Here is a 9,455-nt window from a genome sequence, read left to right as displayed (position 1 = left end):
ATTTGGAAAATGATCAAATTGTCTATTCTTTTAATGAATCTATTTGTTACATATAAAAATAAATGTTTAATAATGCTTTTTTTTGATAATGCCATTGCTTTCTTAGACCATTCCCCCTTTTCACCTTCTCTTGTAATAAAGATGTATAACCAAGAAAAAAATGAACACATTGTTAGTATCCAGTGGCCACTAGTCCTTTTTTCCCTTTACTGAGAGGAGGGAGGTATCTTTCATTATCAGTCTTCTGGAGACCATTGGCCATTGCATTAATCTGAATTCTGATGTCTTTTAGTATTCTTTCCCTTTCCTTTCATTCTTTGACCATGGGAACCCATGAAACACTGAAAAATGCACAATGATCTCAGGCCTGTGTGGCCCCTTTCCATTTCAAGAGTAACAATGGTGTAGTGATTTGAAAAGGGGCTAGAAGCTGGTAAGAATCATATAAGAATCTAAGACATTTTTCTCCATTTTTGTAGAATATACATGTCAGTTATTAACAGTTATAAAGTCAAATTACTTTTCTAGTATAATTCCAAAGTGATTTCCAGAACGTTTCATCCAATTCACATTCACACGAACAATGTTTAGTATGCATGTCTTTCCACAGTCCTCTCCAACATGAACTATTTCTGTCTTTTGTCATCTTTGCCAATATCCTGGTGTGGGCTGAAACCTCAGAGTTGTTTCAATTTGCATTTCTCTTATTGTTGTTATTTTGGATCATTTATATGTATGGTTATTTATAGCCTGAATTTCTTTGTGAGAATTGTCTGTTCATATCCTTTGACCATTTACCTACTGGGGCATAACTCTTGGTCATTTGTATTATTTCCTTATACATTTTTAAAATCAGACTTTAATCAGAGAACTTTGTTGTAGTTTTTCTTCAATTGACAATTTTATTCTAGTCTCATTGATTTTGTTCTTGCACAACCTTTTAAATTTTATGTAAACAACATTTTCAATTTTATTTTTGATCTCCTTTATTTCTTTTATTTTTTACTTTTAGTTAAAACTTTGCGAATACATTGTGGAATAATAATGTTTCTTTTCCTGATACAGTGATTTAAGAAAAGAAATCTTTATAGAATTTTTAAAATCCCAACCAGATAGTCATATTCTATATAATGAACATCAAAGTTATTGAATTCCAATCTGTCTAAAATTCAAGTAGAATTGAAAGGGTGTTCTTTTAATGTGAGTTTATGTATGCCAACATAGGGGGAATATAGATTGTTTGAACTAAAAGCAAAGAACCATTTTCAATTATTTAGACCTAGTTCTATCATTGACTTACTTTGTGATCTTGGAAAAGTTTTTAAAATGAAGGGATTGTATCAGATGTCCTCTAAACTACCTTTCAGTTCTAAAATAGTAATTCAAGGAAATAAATTAGTCCTTGTAATTATCATCATTGAGCCTTGGAGGGATGAGACACATGGTGGAATATGACTCCGGAAGGGTATACTTTATTCAAAATTAGCAAAATTAGTAAAGAGATGGGGTAGGGAATGGGGACAGAATAGCAGTGTGTATTCAGAGAGAAGGCAGAATGTTAAGTGGGAAAGCCTTGTACAGAATATTTGAGTATTCAATGGAAACAAATAGAGGTGATTATCATCTACAGATTATACTATAGACCTGCCTAGATAGAAAGAGAAAATATACCAGGAATACTAGAAACAGATTTCAAATCTGTCATGAAGAAATGATGTAGTATAAATGGAAGGGGGGGTAAGTTTGATTATCTGAACTTTTGATGGAATTCTTTCAATCATAATTAGAAAAGTTCATAATTTTTTTTACTTACTTTAAAGAACATTCAATTTTTCTTAAGGATTTTTTTATTTTTGCAAGGCAATAGGGTTAAGTAACTTGCCCAAGGTCACACAGCTAGGTAATTATTAAGTGTCTGAAATTGGATTTGAACCTAGGTACTCCTGACTCCAAGGCCAGTGCTGGTATGTACTGTGCCACCTAGCTGCCCCAAACAGGGTAGAGTGACTCTTACCAGAAGGAATGGTGGGAGTAATAGATAGAAATGATAGGAACTGTAAAGAATCTTAAAATTAGTTATTGTAGGCAGCTAGGTGGTTCATTGAATAGAACACTGGCCCTGGAGTCAGGAGGGCCTGAGTTCAAATGTGACCTCGGATACTTATTAAATTATCTGACTGTGTGATCTTGGGCAAGTCACTTAAGCCCATTGCCAAAGTAAAAACAAAAAAAAAATAGTTATAGAGAAATAAAATGATGTTGGGAAGAATATAATTGCTTACCAATTTTGGGGAGAGCAGATTTCACAACATTCAAAGAAAAGGTACTTAGTATCCCATGGACTTAAATTCTAGAGGGGACATCAGCCTAAGAGAAGGAGGGGAAGCTCCTGTGAATGAAATTCCACTGCAGGGGAGGGTGAAATAACATATTGACAAATAAGTAAGTACAAAATACATATGTAGAAATAAAACAGCAAAAAAAAAATTCCTCCTTGCCCCACTAATATCTCCTTTTTTTGGAGCAACTTAAGGATGCATGAGTTCAAAGCAAAAGACATTTTAGTAAATGGGAGAGCAAAACAAAATATCCTTCCATATACATATCACCCTGTTACTGTTTACCTTGAAGCAGTTAGTAATAGAAAATACATTTAAGGAATGTGTGGTTAGGGATCATGTATGAAGTGGGGAATTCACATATGAAAGGGGGTCCATAGGTAGGGAGCTGCTAATTTATTCTCCAAGAGTAATTTCTGCCAGTCACCCTCCTTGTTTCTGGTACCGTTGCAGGTTGTTCTCTGTGCAGACCTTCTGATATCATTTACTTGTGCTAGAATGATTACTGAGGGTCAGGCTACTGGATTCTGATGCCCCCCTTTCTGCGGGTCCCCCAGCACTGGCTTGCTCTCTGTCGTCATCTGCTGGTCCTCGCTTGTCTGTGCAAGTTGCTGCTCTCTATAGGTCTTTGTTGCTCTCTGCTGCCACCGCCTGGTATTTCTACAAATTACAATTGTTTTTGGACAATGTTATTTTTCCTCTTTAGTGCTTCTGAAGAGATAAAAAGGAAGGCAAACAAACATAACAAGTTAGGGAGCAGAAATCATCTTGTGTAAAAGCGAACCTCTCAGTTGTGCTTTGAAGGAAGTTAGGGATTCAAAGAATAGAGGTGAGACATCAGGTTGCCTGTGCAAAAAGTAGGAAGATAGGATATTGTATATAGGGAATAGGTAGCAGTCTAATTTGATTGTAATCAATAGTATCTGAAAGGAAGTAATTCAAAATAACTTAGAAAGGTAATTGAGAGTCACATCATGCAATTTTAAGTCTTTTTAACATTTAATTTTTATTTTATTTTTCTCAATTAAATGGAAACAAAACATTTTTTTCAACTCTCTCTCTCTCTCTCTCTCTCTCTCTCTCTCTCTCTCTCTCTCTCTCTCTCTCTCTCTCCCCTTTCCTCTCCTCGAGAAGGCAAGTAATTTCACATAGTCTTGCAGGTATAGTCTTGCAAAATATTTTGTGGAATGGTTTAAATATGAAGCTATAGGGCTTATACCTTACCCTAAGAATAAATAAGGAAACATTAAAGACTTTGTGGTAGGAGAATGACATGGTCAGGTATTTTAGGCATATGAATTTGGCAACTTTGTGGAGGATACAAAGAGTAGAGAGTAGATTCAGGGAAATCAATAGGATATTAAAATACCAGGAACAAAATTATGAATCCTTGAAGTGGAGTACTGTTCCTGTGAATGAAGAGAAGGGAATGGATGCTAGAGATGTTGTGGAGATGGGGTGAGAAGACTTAGTAACCAATTGCATATGGTGTAGGAGAAAGAGAGAAGAGACAAAGTTATGACCTTAGGTGCCTGAATAGAGGTATTGTCATCAATAGAATCAGGCACATTTCAACGAGGTGTGTGTGTGTGTGTGTGTGTGTGTAATGATTTCCACATTTGAATTTGAGATACTTCTAGAGCATTCAGGTGCTGATGTTTGGTGGGCAGTTGGCAAAGTAGAACGAGAATTCAGAAAAGAAAGTGATTTCCATGTAAAGATTGGGAAGTTATGTTCATAGAGCTGACGTCTGAACTCTTTGAGGTCAAGGACTATTCTATTTTGACTTTGTTTCCACTGAGCCTTGCATAGAATAAACAAATGTTTATTGAATAGAATTGATTTGATTAATTTGAGAAACAAAGCAGTGAGGAATAAAAGAAGTGACTGCCATCTTCTGTCCTGGTCAGACCAGACTGGAATTTTGCAACCTGTTCTGGCTACTACATTTTAAGGACACTGGTAAACAGAAAAAGGGACTAGGGAAAATAGAATGATAAAGAGTCTGGAGCTCATGCCATTTTAGGATTAGTTAAAGAAATTAAAAATGTTTATCTTGGGGAAATTTTATAAAGAATGTTGTTGTTGTATCCATATATTTAAAGAGCTGTCACAGGGAAGAACAATGAGTTCTGCTCTCTGGTTCTAAAGGGAAAGGGCTAAGAGTCAAAGTTGCAAAGGAGAAAATTTAAAGTTGATGTAAGTGTAAGGAATACTCCACTATTCTTTTTAATGGAGATCTACTTTCTTTTATTTGTACTAGGGTTTGGACAAAACTGCAATCATCCCTCATGCTTAAATCACAGTGGCTTTGTCTAGGAATATATTTAAATAATCATTGATGTATTTACTAAGGTAGCTAGGTGGTATTAGTAGGTAGAATTCTAGGCATGGAGTCAGGAAACCCTGAGTTTTGACCTCAGATGCTTACTAGCTGTACAACTCTGGGCAAGTCACTTAATCTCTTTGCCTTAATCCACTGGAGAAGGAAATGGCAAACTGCCCCAGTATCCTTGTCAAGAAAAGCCCACAGACAGTACTGTGTGCTATAGTTCACAGGGGCATGAAGAGTTGGACACAGCTCAACAACGACAGCATCAACAACAGCACAACTCTATTTAGCTCCCAATTACTGGTTACCACTATTGCTTCCAAATAAGTTGCTTTACTCACTTCCATGATTACAATTAAACAATTAAATGAGCTGAATAAGAGGAAGGCAAAAAAAATCATAAAATCATTAGCCAATTTGAAACTCCAGATTCATTTTAGGGGCTACTTCCTCCATGAAGTCTTCCTTGATCTCCCCAGTTGGAAGTGTTCTTTCCTGGATGTTTTTACACAAAATTCCCTACAGCATAATCAACATAATGTTCATGTCTTACCGTCATTCATTTGATGTCATGATCTTTGATTACAAAGAACAACAATCAATCAATTATAACACTTCATTTAATCTCTTCAGCACTTGTCACATTCCAATTTCTACTATAGTTCCTAAGGCACAAGAATCATCTGCCTATTTGATTGGAAGTACTTTATGGGTAAGACTTCATCCTATTTTATCATTGTATGCCCAGGGCCTATGCCAGTACTTTAATAAATGTTTGCAAAGTAGAGAAACAAAGTGGGTGTTCATACTGACTGATATTCTGAAAATGTCCTTAGGAATATCTGGGTTTGAATTCTGCTTCTGACATTGACCAGCTATATGACCCTAGGGAAGTCACTTCAATTTCCTGATTGAATCAATTATTCATTCTATCATCTGTATCCTAATTAATTACCTAAATATTATATGTCTTGAAACTCTGTCAGATGAGAACACCTTTGTTGAATCAGTCAGTAAACATTTATTAAGATCATATTACTTACCAAAAACAGTGCTAAGAAAGTGTGATACATAAAAGGTGAATGGCAGTTTCTCCTCACAAGGAGTTTACAGTCTAATGGGGAATCAATTCACAAATAATTTTGAATGAAAAGACAAATTCAGGATAAATTAGAGATAATCAACAGAGGGAAGGCACTAGAATTAAGGGAGAACAAGAAAGACTTTGGGGAAGGTTGGGGTTTTAGCTAGGGTTAGAAGGAAACCTAATGGAGGGGGCGGAGCCAAGATGGTGACAAGAACAGATCATGTCTTAGGTGCTCTCTCATAATACTTATAAACTAAGGATTCAAACTAAACTTTTTTTTTTTAGGTTTTTGCAAGGCAAACAGGGTTAAGTGGCTTGCCCAAGGCCACACAGCTAGGAAATTATTAAGTATCTGAGACCGGATTTGAACCCAGGTACTCCTGACTCCAGGGCCAGTGCTTTATCCACTATGCCCCTAGCCACCCCACTAACTAAACTTTCAAGAGACAGAACCCACAGTGGGACCCAGTGAGGCAGTTCTCCTACACAAGGTAACCTGGAAAAGAACAGAAAGGCTCTGCTCCCCGGGGTTAGAGGGGCGCCCGCCAGAGGGGTGGCCCACCAGAGCAAAAAAACTTCAGCCTCCTGGAGGCAGCCCCAGGGTGCTGGGAGCGGTGCTCACAGCAGCGGGGGAGTTTCCTGAGCTATGCCCCAGGGAGCACAAGGCACAAATTGGGGGAACAGTGGGGGGACCTCTGCCAGAGCAAGCACCTGAAGTCCAGCCCTCAGGACACATAGCCACTGCTTTCCAGATCCAGGAACATAAGCAGGTGGAGCCAGTAAGCAGGAGCTCCCAGGGCATGAGCCCATTGAACCTAGGGAGGGGAGTGAAGAGAGAGACTGCCGAGCTCTGTCCTCTGCCCCTGGAACAGGATTCTGGGGCTCTGAACACATTTAGATCCTGATCCCAGTCTAGGCCCCCCCCCCATAGAACAGCAGGGACCCCCCCACCTCAGCCCCGTGGCAGAGGGGGGCGCTTATGGTCATTCACAGACCAGGAGGGAGGACAGAGCTTCACACACTGAGACCCTTGTGGGAGTGTCCCAAAAGCTCAGGAAGCACCCCAAAACCAGGCCCAGGCTAGGAAAATAAGCAAGCAGAGAAATAAGAGGAACACCATTGAGAAATATTTTGCATATGAGCCCAAGAAGGATCAAAACACTCAGTCTGAAGATGAGGAAGCACAAGCTTCTGCATCTAAAGACTCCAAGAAAAACAGAAATTGGGCTCAGGCTATGAGAGAGCTCAAAAAAGACTTTGAAAATCAAATGAGGGAGTTAGAAGAAAAATTGGGAAAAGAAATGAGAGAGATGCAGGAAAAAATTGAAAATGAAGCCAGCAGCCTAGTCAAGGAAATCCAAAAAAATGCTGAAGAAAATAGCATGCTAAAAACCAGCTTAGGTCAAATGAATAAAACAGTTGAAAAAGTTATTGAGGAGAAGAATGCTTTAAAAAGCAAAATTGGCCAGATGGAAAAAGAGATAAGAAAACTCTCTGAGGAAAACAAATCCTTCAGACAAAAAATATAACTCAGGTAGACTGATGAATTTATGAGAAACCAGGATTCATTACTTCAAAACCAAAAAAATGAAAAATTAGAAGAAAATGTGAAACATCTCATTGTTTTTGATGATATGGAAAACAGACTTAGAAAAGATAATTTAAAAATTATTGGAATACCTGAAAGTCATGATCAGGAAAAGAGCCTTGACATCATTTTCAAAGAATTACTATAGGAAAAATGCCCCGATATCCTAGAAGCAGAGGGCAAAATCGAAATGGAGAGAATCCACTGATCCCCCCCCCCCGAGAAAGAGATCCCAAAAAACCAACCCCTAGGAATATTATAGCCAAGTTCCAGAATTCTCAAGTCAAAGAGAAAATATTACAAACAGCCAGAAGGACACAGTTCAAATATTGTGGAGCTGCAGTCCAGATCTCACAGGACTTAGCAGCAACTACATTGGAAGCTTGTAGGGTTTGGAATATAATATACCTGAAGGCAAAAGAGCTTAGAATGCAGCCAAGAATGAACTATCCAGTGAGGCTGAATGTCCTCTTCCAGGGAAAAAGATGGACTTTCAATGAACTAGGGGAATTTCAAGTGTTCCTGTTGGAATGACCAGAGCTGAACAGAAGGTTTGATCTTCAGACAAAGGACTCAGGTGAAGCATGGAGATTGGAGGAGAGGGGGAAAATATGAGGGACTTAATGATGATGAACTGCATGTATTCCTGTACAGAAAAATGACACTGATAATACTCATATGAACCTTCTCAGTTAATAGAACAGGTAGAAGGAGCTTTTATAATTGAAGTACAGGAGAAAGATATGAAGATAAAATATGGTGTAAAAATGGAGTCAATAGAAAAAAAGGAAATATAATAGGAGAAAGAAAAAGGAGAGGGGGAATAGGTCAAGATATTTCATATAATAAGATTTTTCTTTATTACAATGAGCTATAGCAATGATATGGAAAGGGGGAAGGCAAGGGGGAATGAGGGAATCTTCACTCTCATCAGAGGTGGCTAGGAGAGGAAACAGCATATATACTCAATGGGGTATAAGCATCTGGAGTAAGAAGGAGGGGGGGACACGGGGAAGGGGGAATGTGAATGAAGGAGGACAGGATGGACCATGGGGGGAGAGTGGTCAGATATAACACATTTTCTTTTTTACTTCTTGCAAGGAGCTGGGATTGGAAGGCCTGTCCAGGACCATAGGGCCAGGTGGATGCTGGGCCTAAGGGGTGGTATGGGGGCTCAGGGTCTCTTGGCCCCAGGACCAGGGATCTGTCTGCTGTGCCACTCAGCTACCCTACAGCAGAGTCAGAGTGAAAGGAGAGAGAAAATATAGTACATGGTAGTGGAGAAATAAGAAAGGAAGGAGTTGTGATCAGCAATGGCAACGTTGGAAAAAATATGGAAGTAACTTTTGCGATGGACTTACCATAAAGAATGTGATCCACCCGCAACAGAGTTGTTGGTGTTGGAACAAAGACTGAAGCACATTTTTTATTATTATTATTTTGGGGGGGTGCAGGGCAAATGGGTGGCCTGCCTGGGGCTGCATAGCAGGGTGATCGTTGGGTGTCTGAGGCCAGATTTGGACCCGGGTGCTCCTGGCTCAAGGGCCAATGCTCTGTCCGCCACCCAGCCACCCCTACTTTTATTACTATTTTATTTTATTTTGGGTCTTTTTTTTCTTTTTTTGTTTTTTGCAGGGCAGTGGGGTTGGGGTGGCTTGCATGTCACATGGCTGGGTGATGGTTGGGTGTATGGGGCCGTATATGGGCTCCGGTGCTCCTGGTTCCAGGGCTGGGGCTCTGTCCATTGCGCCACCTGGCCATGCTTACAATTATTACTATTATTTTTTTACTTTAATTTTTTTCTCTCCCCTTTATTGCTCAAGCGAGTCTATAGTTTGTGGGGGGAGGAGGTATTCTGTTTATTCTTAAACAAGAATATTTTATTATTGTATAAAAAACATTATTCGTACAAAAAGAGAATAAATAAATATTAAAAAAAAGAAGGATACCTAATGGAGCCAGGCATCAATGATGAGGAGGGAGAGAGTTCAGGAACAGAGGATAGATGGGTAAGTGATAATACCTGGAGATGGAGTGTATTGTTTAAGGGATGGTAAGGAGTCCATTGAAACTGGATCAAAGAATATGTGGGGAGGTATAAGGTGTTAG

The sequence above is a fragment of the Macrotis lagotis genome, chromosome 2 (genome assembly GCF_037893015.1).
Source record: "Macrotis lagotis isolate mMagLag1 chromosome 2, bilby.v1.9.chrom.fasta, whole genome shotgun sequence".
Classification (NCBI taxonomy): domain Eukaryota; kingdom Metazoa; phylum Chordata; class Mammalia; order Peramelemorphia; family Peramelidae; genus Macrotis; species Macrotis lagotis.
Note: the sequence above shows the minus strand (reverse complement) of the source record.